General features: G+C 42.8%; 1 long non-coding RNA gene across 1 annotated transcript; it reads right to left on the bottom strand.

Moving 5' to 3' along the window:
- Positions 1-694: 694 nt before the first annotated feature.
- On the bottom strand, positions 695-10,023 carry LOC102478132 (uncharacterized). The gene is made up of 4 exons (XR_336854.3): positions 9,865-10,023; positions 8,972-9,114; positions 3,543-3,649; positions 695-1,410 (listed from the first exon to the last, which is right to left on the bottom strand). It is a non-coding gene; the product is annotated as an uncharacterized LOC102478132 (long non-coding RNA).
- Positions 10,024-10,783: the final 760 nt, after the last annotated feature.

The raw sequence follows: 10,783 nt of genomic DNA, 5'->3' as shown, positions 1-10,783 counted from the left end.
GTGTGTGTATAAATGTGTGTATTAATATTAGTAATACTAGTTCTTTTTTCTCCAGGGTCTTATAAGCCAGCTAGTAGGATAGATAAGACAAGCTTACTAATAATATTAATGTAAAAAAATCTAGGTACCCCGAGATACAAAGGCACTATAAAAGCTCAAAAAAAAAAAGCAAAAGTTCTTTTAGGCTGGAAAGAACTCACGAAGGAAGTGGCTTTTGAATGAGTTCAGCCAGGAAGCATGAGCAGGATTTCAACAGGTAGAGGCTCCTGTGAGGGCATTTCAAGTGTCTGGGACAGCGAGAGTGAGGAAATGAAGACGAGAAAGGGCACACTGTTGGAGAAAACCATGCGGACCTGTTTGGGAACAGAGGGGACACGGTGTCTTTCTCCAAGTTCTCAACCTCCAGAGTCTGGTCACCAAATTATTTCTGTTTCTCGGAAAAACAAACAAGTTGCCAACTCTTTGGTCAATACATTGACCAACATTTAATAGTGGCTGAGCTCATTACTTACTCATGACTGATCTGGACCGGGCTTTCCTATTTCTGGCTCATTTCCCTGGTGTTCTGGGATAAGACAATTTTGCCTTAGACTTGTTACCCATGGAGCTTAAAGAGGATTGTGGACCAAAGCACTCCCTAAAGCACCCATTAAGGTTTTATAATGTTGACCAGTGTCTCCCAAATACAGTCTGGCATTCATCAAATATTTATTGAGTTTATTCATGAAATCTGAATATTCTTAGTTTATGTGGAGGACAGTGAATCCACTGAAGTTCCCAGTTTAGACAGAGAGCCAAAATAATGACTGCAATAGACCCTAAGACTAAACGACTTTTCAGGCTTCATTTGTCTCTGTCCTGGAGTTTTCAGATTTTCGGAGAGTATGCAGGGAAATCAATCCCTCTTCTTCATACTAAACAAAAGGCTCAGACCCACAGAAACTAGCTTTACTTTCACCAACCAAAAGCCAAGTGGTGTGTCTTGACGGCTGTAGAAATTCTGCTGGGGAAAACCAGTGGCGTATCAGAGCTGGTCTCCCCACTGATCTTCCATTCTGCCATCTGCACCAAATGAGCGGTTGTTCCTTTGGGCTTGCTGTTCATGCCAGGATTCAGTACATGTTGCCAAAAACTCCCAATCGAGCTGGCAGGTTGAGACCAGAGGGTAGCTCATTCTTCTTTGGGGAGATGTCACAACAACCTTCCAGCCAGAGCACCCGAGTTTCCCAGCCCAGACTTCTGAGCACTCATGTCCTGTCCCTGGAAAGCTTGAAGTTGGGCCTAGAGCCTTGTTTGTTTCGAGTTTATGTTCCGGTCTGAGCAGTGAAATCTGTTCAAAGTTCATACTGTTGGAACCAGAGCTTTTGTTTGATGAACTCAGACGGTCTGCGTTCCTGGAAGGGATTCCATCTGAAACCAAAATGAACAGCCCTTCTCTGCAGTGCATGCTTTGCTTTCAAAAGTTTCATTATTTTTAAGCCTTTCCCCGAGTTCCTTTTGATGTGGCTCTCTCTTGCCTGAAACCTTTTAACCGCACACGAGTGTAAGCTTCAGTAAATAGAATCAAAAAGCTTTCGTGTTGCCATATTTCAGACGTAATTTTTCATTCCTTCCAATATGGTTCCCTCTCGATCGCTGTGATAAGGTTGATCTCATTGGAGACAACAGATGGCGTAGCGGTTAAGGTGCTGGACTGCCAGATGGGCGATGGTGGTTTGAGTCTTGAACCAGGGACTAGAAAATGACGCTGGGAGCATATGTGTGCATGTTAAAAATTCCAAGAGGAGGGGGAACCAGCAGTTAGCGTAATGGCTATGTCACTGGACTCCCACATAGTCAACCGCGGTTCACGTCCCGGACCCGGTGGCTTAAAACTCACGCCGGGTGCATGTGCGTGCGTGCCCAAGATCCCGAGAGGAAAATGAAGAAGGGATTGCGGTGTGACCATCCCCTCTGGGGTGTGATTTCTTGCTTTCTGTCTCTATGTCTCTCTCTGTCTGGCAAGCGCACGCGCCCTATAGCGAAAACCTCTCAAAGGGGGAGGGGGTGGGGGGGATTTATCACTTTCCCTGTTTCTGTCTTTGTCTCTCCAGTGAACACATGTGTCCCATGGCAAAAGCTCTAAATAAATAAATATATAAATAAATAAAAAGTTGACCTCACTATACTTATTCAGCAAGTGTGAACTCTACCTTCTTTAAGTTTCCAAATGCTTTCTCCATTCTCCCTGTACCCTTGGGCATCTTTTCTGAAAGTGAGTCATTTAATCATGAGCTTCATGAACGCAGGATTTTCTTGCATGAATAAATGTTACCTAAGCACGAATCACCCATCATTCAAGAGATTTCAATTCAATGTATCTCAGCTCAGCTTAGTTCCAAGTTTTAACTTCTATAAACCAATAAAAGCTTATCAGAGAGGCCACACTTTTTGTTGACTCCACAGAGGTATTTGTTAGGGAAGTTCTACTATGACAACAGCTAGGGGGGTCACTGTTATTGGCCAGGCATGTAGACTTGGGGCTACAGAAAAGGGAGGACAGCCTTCAAGCTGAGAACACTTAATCCTAAATCAAGGCCTTGCTCTTTCTTACTGATTTTTCAACTTGAAGAATTTTTCAGATGTATGTGTTTCTGGGCCAGCAGGTGGCGTGGTGATTACAGGTGCTGAATTCCCGCATGGTTTGAGTCCCAGACTTGGTAGCTTGCTCTCTTGCTTTCCCTTTGTCTCTCTCTCTCTCTCTCTGTCTCTGTCTGGTCAAATTTAAAAATAATAATGATGATAACAAGTGGGATTAAATAAATAAATATTTTTTTTAAATGTATTTATTCCTTCCACAAGAGAGACAGACAGAGACAGAGATAGACATTTGTTGGGACAGGCACACACTCTGACAGGGTAATCAAGCCACAACCCATCCCCAGTCTTGGCCAGTCCAGATCATGACCACGTGTGCTCAGGGAGGTCCTGGGAGGAGAACTCAGTGCCTTCTCCACATGGGTCACTCTGTATGACTGCTATGTCACCACCTGACCCCTCAACGCTGCAGTTTCTGTGGGAAAGTGGAAAGGGGAGGCTGGTCTTTTGGAAAGGACAGTTAAATGCCAAAAATGGCAGGTGGTCAAGAAATGCAGTCTTTTCAGTGACAATGGATCATGCAGATGAAGACAGCACCACCTCCTGTGCGGTGACATTACTGCCTCCTACAAGTTCAGGACACAGCTGTGTCCCTAATGTGAGGCAAGCATGATTAAAATTGCACAGGAAAGCTAGGTCTCATTAATGGATGACCACGGAGGATGCAGGGTTGAGGAGGGTGTGATGCAGGGGTGACCGTAACTGGGTGAGAGAGGACAACGTCTCAAGTCAAATGACAGCCTGGATGGCCCTAAACGCTCACCTCACCATGTACACCTTTTTTCCCACACAGGTTAAGAGTATTTCTAGCTGCATGTTTTAAAGTGGTGCCTGTAAACTAGTGCAGTTTAAAGAACTATGAGAGCATGAGATAGAAAAACAAAATTCCTTGGAGATGGCCATACCTCAGAGCTCGTAATCCGATGTTCTGTGTTAAGAAGCCCGACAAATGGTAAAATTAGTTGTTATGCTCTTACCACTCATCACAGAAGACCACACTCCATTGGAAGTCCTAGGGAAATAATAGATTTTCATATCATGAAGGCCAGTATACTTTTAAAGAGCTTTTATATCTGCTTTTTCTTATTCTACAAAAAATTTTAAAAAAATATTCTCAGGCATTTCTGTTAAGATTCTGTTTATCAGACCTAAGCCTTTGTACATGTCAATTTTAGGGCCTTGCTCTCGAATTGTAATTTCAATAGATTTCGAGTCATTTTATTTTCTTTTCCAAATTTCATTATATTTTTAAAATTTTATTTATTATTATTATTATTATTTTCAATTTGCTATAGGGCACATATACTCACCAAAGAGAGCTAGACAATGAGAGAAAGAGAGGAAAAGTGAGAAAGCAAGCTATTAGGTCTGAAACTTGAATAGTGGTCAGCCATATGGGAGCCCGGTGCCTAAACCACCACGCCACCTGCTGGCCCCTAGAGTTACTTTCTTTCCCTTCCTTTTTCTTCTCTTTTCTTTCTTTCTCTCTCTCTCTCTCTCCTTTTTTTTTTTTTTTAAAGATGGGTTTATGTGCTCTCTGGAGAGACAGAGAGATAGAAAGTGAGAAATCACCCCCAGGAGGAATGGTCACCCTATAATCCCTTCTCCGCCATCCTTCTCTTAGGATTTTGGGCATGCGCACACACACACCAGCATGTTTCAAGCTGCTGGGTCTGGGACTTGAACCACAGTCACCCATATGGGAGGGAGTCCAGCACCTTAACCACTTTACTACTTGTGGGCCCTGAGTCTTTTGCTTAATGAAAACCACATGGTCTGGATACTTGGCACCAGAGCAGTAGGTTCCGGGGCTCAATTCTCTCTTCCTTGCCCCGTTTTGACTTCCTCAAGAGGCTGCAGCTTCTCTGGTCAGATGACCTGTCTTGCCTTCCTCCTGGAGTTCAGGGCTCATCCTGGCTCGTCTGCAGCCAAGGAGACAGTGCTGAGCATCTGCCCTTCTCTCATAGCACAGGTCATTCCATCATGGCCCTAGTTCAGGCTTAGAGCCACCAATTATGACTCAAGAGTCACCTTAGGATCATTCCAACTCAGTTAATGCCATTCTTATTGCAATGGAGACCCATGGCACTGTTGGACATCCATGTGACAAGTCTGCACTCTTATCCTGGATATTATGGAAGGAGAGTTCACTGTGAACATCCTGGGTCTAGGCCTCTCCCATTGCATCTTCCTTACCATTCCCATTTCGATTACCCTGAAAGAGACGTCTCAAACCTATTTATCTGCGGCTTTTGGTTCTTAATTCTAAACCATGCAAATTCATACAGGGAGCTTGCACACCCACGATCCAGGTCAGTTGAGACTGGAGTGGGCGAGTTGGGTCCTTCCCTTTCTCTCTCTTCTTTCTGTCTCTTTCTCTCATGAATAAAGCGATGTCCTAGGACTCTATAACCATAAAAAGGTTGGATTCAACCTAACTTACTGATTTGTTTGCCACCCAAGCAATTCTCTGCTAGGAAGCAAGATGGCGGCACTGATACCTGCCTCGCAGCTTCTCCGGAGCTGATGTTGAACATACATCTTCAAATTGTAGTTAGCAGTACAGGAAGTGGCAATTTAAGCTCAAGTCAAGGATATTCTCAGAAAAAAATGAGTTTCCAGCCTTCCTGCCCCATTCAATGATTTACCCTGGGAAGTTGGCAAATACCACTTTTCCCAGGATCATTTACTTCACCTAAGCATTTACTATTAGGCCAGTTTGGTGTGGAAATGGAAAGACCCTCATACCTGGGAATTTACAGTCACTTGAATAACATTCTTCTTGTTTTTGCAGTTTAGTTCAATGACCTCTAGGTGGTGATAAAGGTTCCAACCAATTTTTATGATCTGAAGGAGCAGCTAGTCCTCAGATTGCTCTACAGGGTCTTAAAGAGTGAATTGGACCTCCATTTACAGCACTATTCACAAGACAGTTGGAGTCGATTCACCTCCTCATGGTTTCACAATGACTCCCCCGCCCCCCGCCCCATGCACATGCTCAGTAAAAGGTGGTTGTGTATTGACAAGAAACTCTGAAAGCCGAGCAAGGTATTGAAATCAAGGCTTAGGAAACGCCTCTTTTAGTTTCAGCCTAACTTGAAATTTTAGCACAGCATATTTCAAAACAAATTCAGATATCTTTAAGTTTTGATTTGTTTATAATGAACAAAATATGATTTCCTGTGTTGAATGGAAAGGTATTTGGTCATCAGTTCTCAGTAACCAGGCATCAGCCTGATAGAAAAAGAAAACAAGCATATGGGTTAGATTTCCTACACAACACACTTTCTGTATGTATGTAAGTATGTATGTATGTATTTACTTTAAGAGGAAAACATACTTGGTAAGAATCTCTCAGGCTCAAAAGTTGAGTCTTGCAAAGACACAGGTGACAACAGTAATTCCTGAACATCTGTGTTCCAATTTGTTCTTAAACTTTAACTTACAAAAAGAATATACACATGGGACCAGCAGATGGTGCAATGATTACGTTGCTGGACTCTCACATAGTTGATCGCTATTCAGGTCCTGGACCCAGCGTCTAAAACTCACACCAGGCACATGTGCGTGCATGACCCAAATCCCAAGAGGAGAATGGAGGAGAAGAGATTGTGGCATGGCCATCCTCCCTGGAGGGTGATTTCTCGCTTTCTGTCTTTCTGTCTCTCTGGTGAGCACATGCACCCTATAGCAAAAATCTCTAAGAAAACAAACAAACAAAAAGAATATATACAATAAGCTCTGTCTTGCTGGACTTCAGCCTCTTCCAAAACATCAATTCCCAAATGCAAGCCCTAGAGACACTGTGAAGATCTGCAGATGTTTTTTTTTTCCCCCATTCATTTCTTACTTGGGTGACTCAAGTCACCAGACTCTAAATAGCACTCTCAGTGAATTGAAATCTACTTGCTAGGGAAAACCTTGCTCAGGGCTTTTGATGAAGACTTCGATTCACCCTCAGAGTTTACACCGTAACTATTGGTTTTTTCCTGCTCTTATTTCTTGACGTAACTAGACTGCAGCAAGATGTATTCATTTCAGCCAAGCTTATTACACAAAGCAACAGTTGTAGCTGAATTCTTCTGTGCAGGGCAAGCACTAGTCGTATGGCTAAGTTGGGTAAGTCATTCCATAGATGTTTATTGGGCGTGTGCTACGTGCAAGCCACCCTGCTGGCATATGGCAGCCAGGCTGCTGTTACCCACACATAGCTATAACAATCCTTTCAAATTTCATCTCTTCCTCTCAGTCTTCTGCCTCTTTAATTTCAGTGTTCTAACTAAATCTCCTTACTATTCGTGGGAGGAGGGGTTATAATATTTGCCCTCCTGTTGAATTTAGACCTGGTAGCTTCTTGTCCCATTTAGTCTTTAATCCTGATTCTGTGTGTGTTCTGTTTATTTAGGATATGTATGTGTGTGACTATTTGCGTATGTATGTATGTGTGTGTGTGTGTGTGTGTGTGTGTGTCTTAGAAATCGCCCTGCCCTTCTCCAGTTCTGTACTTCACAGGGGAGACTCTCTTTGAACCTCTGGCTGTAACTGGGACCAGTCACCGGTATGAGAAACTGCATCACAAGCTTAGGAGAGGAAGTGGAAGACTTAGAACTCAGTGCACTTTTTCATATGTTGTTTCATCTATTGTCAGAGCAAGGGAGGTCACATCAGTGAAGAGATCGTGGACTTTGAAATCAGCAAAATCGAGCTGGAATCCTGATTAAGCTACCTACTAATCTGTTAACTCTGGGCAAGTTATACAAGTATAGGAGATTCTTGGCCAATAAATGGGTTTTTCACAACAGCCTGATTTCCAGTTGTCATATGAAGGGTCCTGTGAGGTGACATTCATCAGGGCTTAGGAGACACTTGATTTTGTTTTTATTCTCTCTGTTTTCTATTTTTAATGAGGAAAAGTGGGGAATATGATATAGTTTCAATATGTTGTATTGGGAACCAGCAGATGGCGTAACGGTTATGTTGCTGGACTCTCATGTAGTTGACCATGGGTTTGTGTCCCGAATCCAGAAGCCTAAAACTCACCCAAGCACATATGCATGCGTGCCCAAAAATCCCAAGAGAAGAATGAAGAAGAAGGGATTGCAGTGTGGCCATCTCTCCTAGGGGGTGATTTCTTGCTTTCTGTCTCTCTGTCTCTCTGGGGAGTGGATGTGCCCTATAGCAGAAAAAAAAATCTCTCTAATAAAAAAATATATTTTTAAATGTATTGGGTCGTCAGAAAAGTCACAACATATTTTTCTATGATTTTCTATGCAAAAATACATCATGATTTTCCTGATGGTCCAATATATGTTCTATAAATCTATAATCTACATCTCTAGCAAGACTATATAAAGCTCAATGTTATATTTCAACCATTTCAGTAAAACTTGACTCCAGCATATTTCTACTGACATGGAAATAAATTTAGGTTAATTCTAGTTTCTGTTGTTGCCTGAGGGGGTACAACTTCACACACATATCCTCAGGATAAAGTGACTCATTCTCAACAATGTTCAGCTGTGTCCTTTTGAACAGAAACATGAATGCGTTTTTGTAAGAGAAACCAGATGTAGTTATTCTTATTCAACTTATAAGATTCTGAGGCTATCATTTTTAAAAGAACATATTCCCTTGGCTTAGAAAAATTAACTGAAAACTTTTAGGTCTTATATCTTAAATAATCTTAAAAATGACAATAATATTTCAAGCAGAGTATTTTTTTCTTTCTCCCTAGCCTGTAGTTTTGAAAGTCTCCAAAAAGGTAAACATGAGGTATGGATTATTCCCCAGAATAGGGTAGAGATGGGGACTGAGGAGATATGGGTGAAGATTACAAAGATTTAGGTAGGTGGGAGGAATAGATCTATTGCACAGGGCCAGCCCTGTAGCTCAGCAGGTGAGGGAGCTGGATCTTACGTGACTGATTGTGATTCGAATCCCAAACCCGGTGGCTTGAAAAATACATGAGGCACACGTGTGTGTGCATGCCCAAAATCCTGACAGGAAGAGGGAGTGGAGGGCAAAGGACTGCAACGTCACCACACCACACTGGAGGAACCTCTCTGTCTCTATTTCTCTCTCTCTCTCTCATTGTTACAGAAAAACAGAAGCTGAGGAATGGAAACATCACTAAGGAGAGAAAGGAGAACCCTTTTATTACCCCAGTGGGCACGGAGGAGTTAACACTCTGAATCTCTGCCCCAACTGGGGGTTGGACATGGTCTTTTATAGGGGGGTTTGAGAGGGGAGGTCTCAGGGAAAGGGCTCAGAGCCTGCCCTAAAATGGAAGTAGCAGAGAAATAGGAAGTCTAACCTGTTCAAAGTTTCAGGTTACCTTGTAGCTTGGGGGAGGAACAGTAAGTTTGCTGGAGGGCAGAAACCGCAGGCAGCTATCAGCTCTGAGTTATTCATGAATTCAGGGTCTCTCCATATCATGATGAGCACTCAGGTCCTCTGGTAATTAAAATGTAGCAAGATCTATTGCATAGATGGTGACCATAGTTAAAAACAATTGTCTAGTTCATACAAAAAATGATAAGTAGGTGAGATGATAATTGTTAATTAGCTTGATAGAATCATTCTAGAATACACACATAAATCAAAACATCACATTGTACCCCATAATTACGTATAATTATCATTTGTCAATTATAAAAAAGAACGAGGCAAAAATGACCAACATCGAAGACATTTGCTTTCCAGGTCATGGGCTGCTCTTACTACTCCTTTCTATACCTTTCATTCTGCTTTTACATTTTCCATTCCCTTCTGTGTCTCATATACCAGCTCCTCAAATCTTATCTTTTTCTTTAAAAAAGAAACAAACAAACAAACAAACAAAAAACCCCTACAAATCCAGGAGTTGCTTAATCTGTGGCTCTGTCCCCCCAGCTTTCTCCCCTGACAAAACCTGTGACTTATTCTATTTCAACTCTGCCATATTCAGAGAAGCTATGGCAGACTGATTCACCTTAATGACTCAAACAATGTACTCTTCATCCCTTGGAGGTGGGGAAGAGGAGGAGAGGCTGGGACCTAATGTAGACTGAGGCTAGATGTGTGCTCTCATTTCATCTTGACAGAGACCACATGAAACACACAGTATTTCAATGTCCTTATCTCAGATGAGACATTTGATGCTTTGAGGAGCAAAGTTGTCCAAACAAGAAAAGTCATCGAGCAAAGCCACTGCCTGCCCCTGTACTTCCTGAGGGGGTTTGCATTTACCTGGAGGCAAAGGTCTTGAGAAAGAACAGTTCAGGGCAACCCATGGCACTCCAGGTCAGATAAAATCCCCTGGAGATATGAACTTCTGGGTTTTAGTTACTCCCATGCCTCTGGGGGTTATTGCCCCCCAAACTCAGTTTACGGCAAGCAAACTGAGCTGCCAACCATTACAGTGTGAGCCCCACCCCTTCTTCTTACAATGCTCTTGATTGCATGATGTAAATAATGCACAGCCAATAAGGCACCTGCTTTATTTTAAATGGACCAATGTAGACTCTCCATTCATAACTTGCACTCTCCCCTCTTCTTGCCCTCTGGGCAACCCTTTCAGTGTGTACATTCTAGGCCTCTAGAATCTGTGTCACCTGGGTGACAGCCTGTGATACCCTACGCCCATGGCTCAAATGAGCTTTTTTTTTCTCCACTTACTGTGCCTTACTGTGCCTTCCTTTGACTGTGAAGATCAGGGAGCCCCCAGCACAATAGCAGGTGGAGTAGAGCTCACACTTCCTTGGTAGAAACCCAAATATTGCAGTGTCTTCCCTATTCTTATTGAAGAGGCATCCTTTGTTTTAGAAGTGCCATGGATGCTGGAGTCCTTGGCCTGCTATTGCTTTACTTTACTTGAGAATATTTAAGCTTTGTGCAACCCAGTGGGGTGCACCTGAGAGTGAGTGGAGACACAGGGTGTTAAGGAAGATAAGGAGAAAGAACAGAGTCTCCAGGGTAGGCTCCTTGAGACACCTCAACCTGCTGTGATGTGGGCAGAACAGAAGGTTCTCAAGTACTCTCGGGAAAGCACCTCTTCCAGGTGCTACTCCAGGCTCTCCACACCAGACCTTGCTTTAAAAAGGAGGTAAACATATCTCTCTAGAGTTTTCCACAAATGAACTGACAATAGGTCCATATAGGGTAGGGA

This window comes from Tupaia chinensis, unplaced genomic scaffold (genome assembly GCF_000334495.1).
Source record: "Tupaia chinensis unplaced genomic scaffold, TupChi_1.0 Scaffold143647_1, whole genome shotgun sequence".
Lineage (NCBI taxonomy): Eukaryota > Metazoa > Chordata > Mammalia > Scandentia > Tupaiidae > Tupaia > Tupaia belangeri.
The sequence above is the reverse complement of the archived record's forward strand: the minus strand, read 5'-3'. Positions and strand labels throughout refer to the sequence as shown.